This window comes from Theropithecus gelada, chromosome 5, assembly GCF_003255815.1.
Source record: "Theropithecus gelada isolate Dixy chromosome 5, Tgel_1.0, whole genome shotgun sequence".
NCBI classification, from domain to species: Eukaryota; Metazoa; Chordata; class Mammalia; order Primates; family Cercopithecidae; genus Theropithecus; species Theropithecus gelada.
The window spans coordinates 154338488-154351370 of record NC_037672.1 but is presented as its reverse complement, the minus strand read 5'-3'; the positions used below and the strand labels follow the sequence as shown (position 1 = coordinate 154351370).

Sequence of the window (12883 nt, the reverse complement as noted above, 5' to 3'; positions counted from 1 at the left end):
CAAAAGCAAAGATACACATCAAAAGAGTCATTTAATACTTCCTATTCAGACTCAAAAGAAGCTGAGCATAGAGTTGGAAAGTGAAAGCATTTGAATGTCTGCTTATTTTTCTATTCACAACTTTCTCACATGACTTTAATCCCTTTTGGGAAGATAACTTTGAATAACCCTTTTGTTATTTTAATTTGGTAAGTTTGAAATGGAAAATTGAAATTGAAGACTTACTTTTAAAACTCAAGAGGTTTGGCGGGGGGGTTGTTTGTTTTTTTATTCTAAGGAATTTTAAAAATACAACCTTTACCTTACAAAAAGCAGACATATGATATAAATCCAAATGTTTTATAATACTGCCCTAAGGATTCAGGAAGTTTTACATATAAAAGCACTCTATTTTGGTGAAAGTCTTGGGTCAAGTGCAAATAGAGTATAGAGTATGCTTGTTATCACTGGGGTTTATGGACAGCATAACAGAGATGCTCAGACTTTAGTTGTGTTTCTCACTGTCACCATTTGAGTAGGGGCTGTTGTATTGAGACAGGCTCATGGACCATTTCAGCTCAGTGGTCTATGCAGGCAGAGGCCTAGATGTCTCCTGAAAAAGATACTTTAACCCTAAATATAGGTCAACATTCCTTACTTCTTAGTACTTTTTCTCTCACCTAATTAAGTAAACCACTGTTAAATCTATTACCAAACAATGCCACTTCAGATTTCAGATTTCAAAATTCATTGCCGAGTGAATCAAGCTTTCTCTCTGTTGTAAAAGCATATCTATGAGACTGAAAATTTTACTAGGATCCCAGCTATGTTTAGCGTGACACTTTGTACATAGTAGGTTCTTAATAAATGTATGCCAATTGGCTATTTTGTGATTTGGTTAGGAATGATAAACTGTTTTTGCTTTATCTGAAATTTTGCCTAATGTAGAAACTGCTTATTCGTTTGTTTTCTCCTATAGTCTGCCTTCATATTCTCAACCAAATTGAAAGATTAGTTATAGCATTTGAGTTTGATTAAATAGTAAGCAATCTTGCTAAACCTCAAAGTCTTTTTGTAATATGAATTCTCATAAAAACATGATGTCAATATCACAATTTTGGAACAAAACCACAGGCTGATAAAGAAGAGTTCAAAATGATGACACAATTGTTTTATCAAATCATCCATTAAATGTCAGTTTTTCCAAGTTTAAAATATCAATTTTGAGACATTAAAATATTACATGAAATGCTTTATAGATATGAATGCCCTTCAGAGAAAATTCAAAAAGTAGCAATACCATTTTCTGTTTCATTCATAAAATATTTTCTGCTGATTTTAAGAATATTTCTCTAAGTATAAATATAGTATTTCCAAGAATGAAAGGACTTTAAAATACAATCTAGAAAAAAAATGGACCTAGCTACTTTCGTCTGAGCTATTGATAACTGTCTTTGCAGCTTGGAATCATTTAGAAGATGTATTGCTCCTGGTATGTTAGGACACCTAGACATACAAGTTCTGTTAATCAGTCATTTTTTTATAAGGGGGCTTCACATGTATTATAACATATATGACATATTCTTATAATGAACATGATTTTATGACATGATTGTAGATTAATAACATCTATAAACTATCTAAGACTTTAAAATACACATTGATGATACTGAATCAGACTGAAAGTAACTTTTTTCATAAGTCAGAATTTCTGTAAGATAGACTTTTTTTTTCCTCAATTAGCTAATTCATTTGACTCTCAGTTGTTCACTTTTTAAACAAAGTTAACAAAATGTTTTCATGACCATATCTTTTCAAGAACTATTGTTTGAACATATTTAGCCAAAGGTAGACAAATAGGATAATTCATAAACATTATAATACTGTTCTGTTGAAAACTGTGACTCATTAGGACAAGACATTTATTAATTTGAATTTCATAGCTACTTTCAAAACAAGAATTGGAGGAATCTGATGACATTCTTACTGAGAGACAATTCAGAATATATATATTTACTTTCTATTGAACATATCAGAAAAAGTGTTACACTAAATAATAAAAATGATGCCTAGAAATCTTGATTTTTCTCCAAAATCATAGCAAAAATAAAAAATAAAAATAAAAAAGTAATCAGCAGAAAAACATTCCAAAGGCAAAGCAAAGTTCTTCTCTGGGCTTCTCATCTAAGAAGACACATGATAAATTATAGTTATTTTTCATTAGGTTGGTGCAGAAGTAATTGCTGGTTTTGCCACTACTTTCAATGGCAAAACTACAAGTACTTTTGTGCCAACCTAATAGGTTAACGTAGGTGACAATGTTTAGTTTGGCCTAATTCATATGTTAATGGTCTACCTGATGCACTGGGGATCAAGGCACACTACAATCATCAGATCCACTCCAGCATCTTGACTACTTATTTCTTAGAATATATTTACAAATACACTAAAAAATAGTGTAATACCATGTGGTCAACTAAGATACTGTTACTAATAGCATTTCTTGTTAAAATTCTGGAATCCAGCAATTTCATGTTACATGCACACATTGTTCTACCAAAAGCACACAGATAATTTAAGCAATTGTATAGAAAATGCAAATCAAATACAAATCGAATTGCCTCAATTAGCCCCTTTGTGTGGACTTTGGAGATGAACGCCAGGTAATGAGGATCTCCACCCTCACAAGCAATATCTACATTTGAGCAAATTTTACTAAAGTAGAAGAGGGAACACAGGCAAGCCATACAGACTTTTAAAATAAATCACATAATTTCCCATCATCTGTAATACTGATCAGAATGCTGGTCCAGAGAAGAACATGATGCAATGCAAAAGGAAAACAAAGGGGTTGACAATCATTTCTGTCAAGATGGCCCCAGGGAAGAGTTACAAGTCTTTCTCAGGAATAACTGCACCTTGATTTTCTACCTTTTCCCCAAATCTACATGCTGCTTTCCACGAAATTTAAACTCTCTCTCTCTTTCTCTCTCTCTCTATACATATATACATATGTGTGTGTGTGTGTATATATATCCTATATACATATGTGTGTATCCCATACAGCTAAGCCAAGGAAGACTGTGTATTTTTTTTTCTTTTTTTTTTTTGACATGAAGTCTCATTGTTATCCCCCAGGCTGGAGTGCAATGTCATGATCTTGGCTCACTGCAACCTCCGCCTCCCGGCTTCAAGCAATTCTCCTGCTTCAGCCTCTCTAGTAGCTGGGATTACAGGGGCCTGCCACCACGCCTGGCTAATTTTTGTATTTTTAGTAGAGACAGGGTTTCACCATGTTGGCCAGGCTGGTCTTGAACTCCTGACCTCAGGTGATCCACCCGCCTTGGCCTCCCAAAGTGCTGGGATTACAGGTGTGAGCCACTGTGCCTGGCTAGAAGACTTTGTATTTTGAAGCTACATGTTAAATCAAATACAAACATTCTTTAAGCAAGCATAATAAAGTGAAATGAAATTATTCAGGATGACATTGAGACGAGCAGGCTGGTTGGTTCCCTGTTTTAATATGGGCTGGAGAAAAAGGATAAAAGCCCCTCACTCAAGCTCTAGCTTATCTAACTCTCAGTCAATCAGTAACAAAACTCCCAAGAAGCTCTTAATTGTAAGTTTTTATTTCAGAAGGTTAGGGACTTCCCTGGAGCCACTGCATGCACAGTTAGAATTAAACTCCAACCTATAGTTACCCCTTTCTTATTTTAGTGCTAAAAATAGTTCCCCGGGGGGAAGATTTAAAATGCTAATGCTACATATGATATATGTAGCATGTTGTGCCACTGCCCAAGGTCTAGAAAGTCCTGATAGAATCCTTCCCTATAGAAAGATCCTATAAAACTAACATACACACTACCCTCATGGAGCATTCCTTTCCCTTTCTCAGTGATGTGTCCCTTGTGCACAAGCTAATAAACTTTATTTTTGTAGCTATAATTGGTAGTTTCTCTTGATTTCCATCCTGGGAGACTGCAAGCGTCCAGTGCACCAGTAACAACATCTGCCATCACATTTCGATGAAGAGAAAAATGATGCCTATAGTTTCATCTGGTGCATACTTTGACTTCTCTGTGTTTCTTAAGAAGTCAAGTTTCTTTGAACATAGCTATTTAAATCTCTTTCCATGGTTTTGTATTATTAATAGGCATATCAGTTCAACTAACAAATTCACAGAAAATAACAGTGTGTTATATTAATATCCACTCAAAGAGTCAAAGGAAAAATATGCTCACTGTCTAGCATTGTTGAAGAAACATTTCATATAAATTAAGCATGCCTGAATAATAAAGTTGTGTCGTATCAATAAAGATTTTCACAGAGCTTAAGTCCACTGACTTACTACTTCTTATTCATTTGGCTAAAGATAATGGGTTTTGCTTACATATTAATTTTATTTTACACAAAGACTACATCATATATTACATATATGAAATTTAAAAATTAATGGTAAATACTTGAATAAAGTCAATAAAAATATTTCTCTAGACATTCCTTTGCACATTAAGCTTTACTAAAATGTCAGGTTTCAGTTTTGGGATTAAAAAAAATTTGTATTCAAACTCAATTCCATGAAGTAATGAATCAAGTGAGCATAAAATATTTTTCGAATAATTAAAATCAGATGCACGAGGTAATCATGACATTTTATATAAAACCTCACAGTGTTTCCCAGTTTTTTATTAAAATACAATAAATTAGTTGCTTATAAAGAGTTACAGTTAATAAAACAATTTACAGAAAAGTAGTTTGATTTGTTTTCATGAAAATTTTTATATGATTAATTTATCATTTCAAATAAAACTAATTTTAAAATATTAACAAGATTCACATTAAACTGTACTTCTAACACTAAAATGATGTGATTTCTCAGCTTCTTAAAAATGTAAATGGTATTTATTAACAATTACAACTATAAGGCTTTTTTTTGTGTGTTTTGTTTTGTTTTGTTTTGTTTTGTTTTTGAGACGGAGTTTTGCTCTTGTTGCCCAGGCTGGAGTGCAATGGCGCGATCTTGGCTCACCCTAATCTCCGTCTCCCAGGTTCAAGCTATTCTCCTGCCTCAGCCTCCAGAGTAGCTGGGACTACAGGCACGCGCCACCACGCTGGGCTAATTTTGTATTTTTAGTAGAGACGGGGTTTCTCCATGTTGGTCAAGTTGGTCTCGAACTCCTAACCTCAAGTGATCCACTCGCCTCCGCCTCCCAAAGTGCTGGGATTACAGGCATGAGCCACTGCGCCCGGACAGTTTTGTTTTTTGAGACGAAGTCTCGCTCTGTCGCCCAGGCTGAAGCGCAGTGGCGCGATCTCGGCTCACTGTAATATCCGCCTCCGGTTTCAAGTAATTCTCCTGCCTCAGCCTCCGCAGTAGCTGGGATTACAGGCACCCGCCAACACGCCAAACTAATTTTTGTATTTTTAGTAGAGCTAGGGTTTCACCATGCTGGTCAGGCTGGTCTCAAATTCCTGACCTCAGTTGATTCACCCGCTTCAGCCTTTCAAAGTGCTGGGATTACAGGTGTGCGCCACCACGCCCCGCCTATAACTGTTTTTTGTTTGTTTGTTTGTTGTTGTTGTTGTTGTTTTTGAGATGGAGTCTCACTCCAGCCTAGGAGTGCAATGGCGCCATCTCCACTCACTGCAATCTCCACCTCCTGGGTTCAAGTGATTCTCCTGCCTCAGCATCCCGAGTAGCTGGGATTACAGGCGCCCACCACCATGCCTGGCTATTTTTTTGTATTTTTAGTAGAGATGGGTTTCACCATGTTGGCCAGACTGCTCTTGAATTCCTGACCTCGTGATCCACCTGCCTTGGCCTCCCGAAGTGCTGGGATTACAGGCGTGAGCCACCGCGCCCGGCCAATTATAAGTATTTGTAACAGTTTATGGTTTTCAAATGATTAGTACTAGAATGAATCTTAAAAATCTAAAAATTTTACAATCTAAGCCATTTATTATAGAATCAAGATTCAAAAAGATTACCTTTCCCAAGTTAGCATAACTCATTAGCCCATAGAAGAACCAAGAATAACACCTGGATATCCAAATTTTCAATAGATGTGTATATACACTAAACCATAAAAATCCTCAGCATAGAGTTTAGATTAAAAATGTTTTGGTAAAAACAAAAAAGTCACTTAACAATATTATAAAATTTGGAGCAATCCAGTAAATATCTACATATAATTTATAAGTAAATTGAGGCTTGAATAAACTAGAGGCCGTCACAGCATTTTAATCCACCAGAAGTAAAGCTAAGTCTCAGAGCTCTCTTTGGCGTTTTGAAATTACTCTCAAATGTGATCAAACTAGAGTCATGTTATATAAGTTCGTTTTCATACTATTATAAAGAACTGGACAAGACTGGGTAATTTATAAAAGGAAGAGTTTGACTCACTCACAGTTCAGCATGGCTGGGGAGGACTCATTTAACTTAAAATCACAGCGAAAGGCAAAGGGGAAGCAAAGTACCTTCTTCACAAGGTGGCAGGAAGAAGTGCCGAGCAAAGGATGAGAGCCACTTAAAAAACCATCAGATCTCAGGAGAACTCACTCACTATCACAAGAACAGCATGGGGAAAACCGCCTCCATGAATCAATTACCTCCACCTGGACTCTCCCTTGACACATGGGGATTACGGGGGTTATAGGGATTACAATTCAAGATGAAATTTGGGTGGTGATCCAAAGGCTAACCATATCACATGCTAACGCTTGTAGTATTCACAGAATCTTATCTTTTGGTAATTTTTATGCTTAAAAAGCGATGACTTTAAAGTTGACAATGCAAATGTTATTTCCATATGTTCTCATTCCCTTATGAATGGTAAATGACATAATTAATGGAATGCCTACTCTTTATACCTTATGTATTAACTATATGTGCACATATACGCATACAATGTGAATTGATAATGTAGAGGAAGAGCAAGTGATACCCCTATGACCCCATCTTTCATTTTTAATAGTGTTATTTATTTATTTATTTATACATTTTTCTGAGACAGAGTCTTGCTCAGTCACCCAGGCTGGAGTGCAGTGGCGCAATCTGGGCTCACTGCAAGCTCCGCCTCCCAGGTTCACGCCATTCTCCTGCCTCAGTCTCCCAAGTAGCTGGGACCACGGGCACCTGCCACCACGCCCGGCTAATTATTTTTGTATTTTTTTAGTAGAGATGGGGTTTCACCGTGTTAGCCAGGATGGTCTCGATCTCCTGACCTCGTGATCTGCCCGCCTCGGTCTCCCAAAGTGCTGGGATTACAGGTGTGAGCCACCGTGCCCGGCCAATAGTGTTATTTTTAATAGTGTTGTTCAATTGGTGCATTCAAGATCTATCACGAACATCTTGATTACGATCAAAACATTTGAAAAGTATATCATATTTTTGTGGCTGAGATAGAAAATTAGGTTTATGGAAATTAGACAAGTTTGTGATGAAAATATCAATCATATTTTAAAAACATTGAATATTTCTTTGTATACAAATGCTGATTTCAACAGAAGCTGCTGTTATACCACTGATTATATACTTACTTCCATTATGTCTAGTATTTCAGTCAACAATCTGGATGAAGATATACATGACAAATATTTCAAATTTGCAGATATTACTATTGTATATGATAGAATCAGTGTTATGGGATTAGGAAAATGAGCAAAAAAAAAAAAACCCAAAAAACAAACAAACAAAAAAAACTAATGTAAAATTAAACAGGAGTGAATGCAAAAGTTGGCATGTAACTTCAATCAATTCATATTCATAGAATAGCAATGAGGCTTACCACAATTCATTAAAATCAACCAGGTTTTCAGTAAACTTCAAATTAAGGCAAACGATTAATTCCAAGCAGTTACCACAAAAGCTAATCAACTTAAAGATTTTAAATGAAATTATAGAGTCTAGATAACAAAATTTTAATTTCAAATACTTTAAAGGCCAAGGAGGATATAATAATGAGCAAAATAAATAGCAATGGAGTAATAGAGAATGGTGTGATTGTAGTAACTGAAGAATGCATTATTTCATTAGAGTCTTTTTTTTCTCCATGTAAACACTGGGCTGCCTGAACAACACAAATGTTCAGATTGAAATTGTGGTCTGAAGTCTTAATTTTCAGATTCAGGTCAAGATCCTCAGAAATCACCACTAAAGAACTGATTCATGTAACCAAACACCACCTGTTCCCCCAAAACCTATTGAAATAAAAAAAAAAAAATTTAAAAGATCCTCTATAAGTAGATGAAATCAGACCCCAGATCTATATATCACATTGTAAGAATAACATGGGCAAACCTGCAATTAAAATATGTGAAAACCATAAGAAGGGTTTGAAAATATAATAATTAATGGTTGAGGGAATTTAGAATTTTAAGGTTAGTGATAAGAAAAGTTAAGAAAGAGATGATAGTTCTCTCCATATATTTGATGTGTCTATAACATGCAAAAGAAAACAATTAAGCCAGAATTAGGACAAATAAATGAAAATACTTAAGATACAAGCTTTGATCTTGTAAGAACTTTCTAAAGACCATAACAATGAAAACTAACAAAATAGATTAGATTGTCAATAAAAATAGTGACTCTTAAAGAATTTGTAAGGTATATTCAAGAATTGTTTGGATGATTAACTCAATAAATGTCATGGTATCTCTAATATGAACATAAATTGGAAGCTTATTTGTAATCTAACTTCTGTGTTTACAGATGATATGGACATTAGAGATCACCACATAGAAGGAACTTATCTGCAATGTGAGATAATGGCTTTTAAAATATTTTAATTCAGCATCTTGATCTAACCTCAACAACATGAATTCAGAAATACTGCATTTTCAATGTTTGTGTGTATGTGTGTGTGTTTATGCAATTAAAAAGTGAATGTAATTATGAGAAAAATTGGTTGTGTTAGCGAACTATCCTAATTTAAAAGTCTGTGATATTCTTTTTCATTATAAATGAACAAATTTTCAGGGCAGCACAGTTGGTTTTTTGGAAACTAAGAACACTACGAGACCATTTGTACTGTACTCTGTAACCAGCTACCATTGCTTTAGGAAATATCTCTATATATCCCACTGCCAAGCTAAAGAGCAGTGTTTCAATATTTTGAGGTTACAAGAAAGAATGAAAGAGGGAAGGAAGGAAGGAAGGAAGGAAGGAAGGAAGGAAGGAAGGAAGGAAGGAAGGAAGGAAGGAAGGAAGGAAAGAAGGAAAGAAGGAAGGTTCTAACAACCGTAAGAAAATTTGACTATGAAAAAAAAAACAAGCACTGAACTTGATTTCAAAATAAGGAAATCAACAACAACAACAACAACAAAAACAAAACCCTAGAATTTAGGAAGTAACATAAAAGGAAAAATGGCTGCAAATTCAAAAGTAACCAGGAAAATCCCACTAATATACACAAGACAGAATGGGCCCCTTGTAGTATCAGTATAAATCCCTTTGGTAAGTCAATGACCATGATACTTTCTACATTTCTTATCCTCAAATATCACATTACTAACCCATACATGGAAAGTGTATCTGTATCCTGAAACAAATGTTTGAAGGCTCTGATCTCAATCTTTCTGATAAAAAGATCAAAGTTGTTTCATTAGTCGTCACTGTCTGCCTTATGAAAGGATTTAGCTTAAGTCTACATTCTTTTTGCTATGTCAGGAATGAAAGACGAGTCAGAAAAGTATTTGGAGCAAAATTATATAGGACAATGACTTTATACTTTTTATATACAGGTAAGAAAAGGTAATCTTATATATTTCTTATTTGTATTTACCAGATGCTAGCCACAATAACATGTCTGCAATCATTTTAATGCTTGGTATATTTCATTTTGAAAAGCACAAATATTCACACAAGCCTCTAATTTTGTTTAAATTTTAATGCTAATATGAAACTTTTAATTCTACTCAACATTGTTAAAGAAGACACATAGACTATAAGATTTGAGAGAGATACTATAAATTTTAGAATCTATAAAACATCTTCTACTATGATAAGATCTTTGTTCCTTTAAAGACACTATGAAATATCATATTTTGAAACTTTAAGAATATTTGTCATCGCTTGATTTGTCCAATTTCCATTTTATTTTTAAAATTTCATTTTTGGGCTGGGCAAGGTGGCTCACACCTATAATATCTGCATTCTGGGAGGCCAGGGTGGGAGAATCACTTTTGCCCAGGAGCTCGAGACCAGCCTGGGCAACATAGGGAGATCCCGTTTCTACAAAAAAATTTAGAAACTGATTGAGCGTGGTGACGAACACTTATGGTCCCATCTACTCAGGAGGATTAGTTCAAGCCAGGAGGTTGAGTTCAGGCCAGTGAGCCATTACTGTGCCATTGCACTGCAGCCTGGGTGACAGAGTGAGGCCCTGTCTCAAGAAACAAACAAACAAATAAACAAAAAATCATTTCCCTATGAAAATAAGCAACCACCTTTACCAATTTCTTTGCTTTGGCTAATCACTTAGTAGAAGCTAGGGCAAAATTATCTGCCAGAAATGCAAAATATAAATTACTTTAATATCAAATTTTCTTTTCTTTTTGTTTTGAGACGTAGTCTCGCTCTGTTGCCTGGCTGCAGTGCAGTAGCACGATCTCGGCTTACTGCAACCACCACCTCCAGGGTTCAAGCTATTCTCTTTCCTCGGCCTCCAGAGTAGCTGGGCACATGCCATCACACCCAGTTAATTTTTGGATTTTATTTTTAGTAGAGATGGATTTTCACCATGTTGACCAAGATGGTCTTGATCTCTTGACCTCGTGATCTGCCTGCCTCGGCCTCCAAAAGTGTTAGGATTATAGAAGTGAACCATCAAATTTTCCTTCAAATATCAAAAGTCTAATTGAATAATTTTCAAAATGTTATCAATAATACTTATATTTAGTTGAGATTTGATTCCTATATATTTAAATAATTGAACAATTCCATTCTCTTCTCTACAGAGCTCTGGGACCATGTTTATCACCATGGCAATTAGTGTGAAAGATCCAACACAGGTAGGCAGAGATGATTCTTTTAGTTAAATAAAATAATAAAGTGAATTGAAATCTAAGGCATTTAAAGCACCTGTAATTTATTCTGAAATTAATATTTTCTGTGAAGCATTTAAACAGGAATTTTAGAAAGGTTTTGAAATGAGAGACTAAACCCAAATCACTTCTGTATTGTTTTAACCTTTCCTTCTAGATGAATTGTTCTCATGATCTGCTATTGGTATGAAAATGAATGCTTTCTCTTTGGTATGGACAATAATAGAAAGTCTCCTGTAATCTGATTAGTCAAATTATTTAGCCAGTGTATCGCAAGACTGGTCTTTAAAAGACACAATTGCATGGTTACAGAACACATTGATATTTACAAAGAATAGTTATGGAAAGAGAATGACCAAAATAACACATCTACCCTGGGAAAAGCTGCCACTTTGCACAATAATTACAATTCAACAAGCAGACATACACCTTCCTTAGCATTGGGTCACCAAAAACATATGTTTCATCATGGCTTCCTCTACATTTCCTTATTTTTCTCTTCCTGTGAAATTTAAGAACTACTGAATGAGCTGCACGGTCCTTAAACTGGGCAATACATTTTAAAGGGAACATTTTGACCCTTCCAGTATTGTTAACCTACTAGTGTTAGCTGAAATCAGAGATCATGGGTTCTCCCGAAGGCAACTTAGGCTAAATGTATTCATAAATACATTTAGGATGCTTTATGAATTCAATGCTTTCTCAGATGTTCTGTGGAATGGTGATAAAAATTAAAATGTCAGAGAAAGAAAAACTGCCAACCAGACAGGAAACGATTTTAACGTCTCCTGGATCATCTACAGAAGGATTGGGCATGCAAGAGTTGTCAGCTGTGCAGATTGTTCTGCTATAATCAAGCCCCCAAAAAACTAAGGAAGAAAAATTTGTAATAGATGACTAACCATGCATGAGTGACTTGCAACATATGCATACGATGCTATTTTTTCCCTATTTATTCACATTCAGCATTTATTTAACACCTACTATTTTTGAAACTATTTAAATATTTAAGCATGGATGACACATCTATGAAAGGTCTATTTCGATATGAGTAATGTTCTACATATATAGAGACACAAATGGCTATACTCATTTTATTTCCAAAATATTTGAAAGATATTATGTATTGATAAATAGATATATACATATGTATCATAGACATACATATTTCTGCCTTCATAGAAATAGGCAGTAGAGGCAACTGTGGCAGATAAATCATTAGCAATACTAGGAATAATAAAATAAGTATGGGGAATCACAGATTCGTGAAATCCATTATTTATAACATGTCAAAAAAGAAATCACGCTGTATTATTACTAAACACAAACAATAACTGATTTAAATGTAACTTTAATGAAATAGCAATTCACATAGTTCCATAGAAGAAGTGTCATAATGGCTAGAACATTTTTATTTGCAATTATATTTCAGGAATGTTTTCATATGTAAATATAAATAAGTGTATCGTAAGCCATAGAGAGAGTTGAAAAAAGGTTACCGTCTTTTAAAAAAAATGCTCTCAATTATTTTAATTCTCTTGTAATATTGATTATATAGGAGACCATGTATGCACATGGAAAATTTCAAACTAATTATTTCACTGGTAAGTAAAAGCTGCATTAATATTAGTTATCCATTATTTATACTATTTCTAAACTCTATAAAAAGTCTACAATGCTGAGTAATAACAGTAGAGTCTCGTGGTTTACTACCAGATTAAATATCTTTTGCAGATGCAACAAACTGCATTAAACAAGAAGGCAAATACCTTTATTTTGGCAATGTTCAGAATCTTTTTCTTTCAACATTATCATCAAAGTAGACCATATATTTAGAGAATAATCTGTGTCCCTCATCCTC

General features: G+C 34.7%; 1 protein-coding gene across 7 annotated transcripts in view; it reads right to left on the bottom strand.

Moving 5' to 3' along the window:
• The window catches only part of GRIA2 (glutamate ionotropic receptor AMPA type subunit 2), a 148661-nt gene that overhangs the window by 5127 nt on the left and 130651 nt on the right, over window positions 1-12883 (bottom strand). The gene's annotated exons all lie outside the window — the stretch shown is intronic.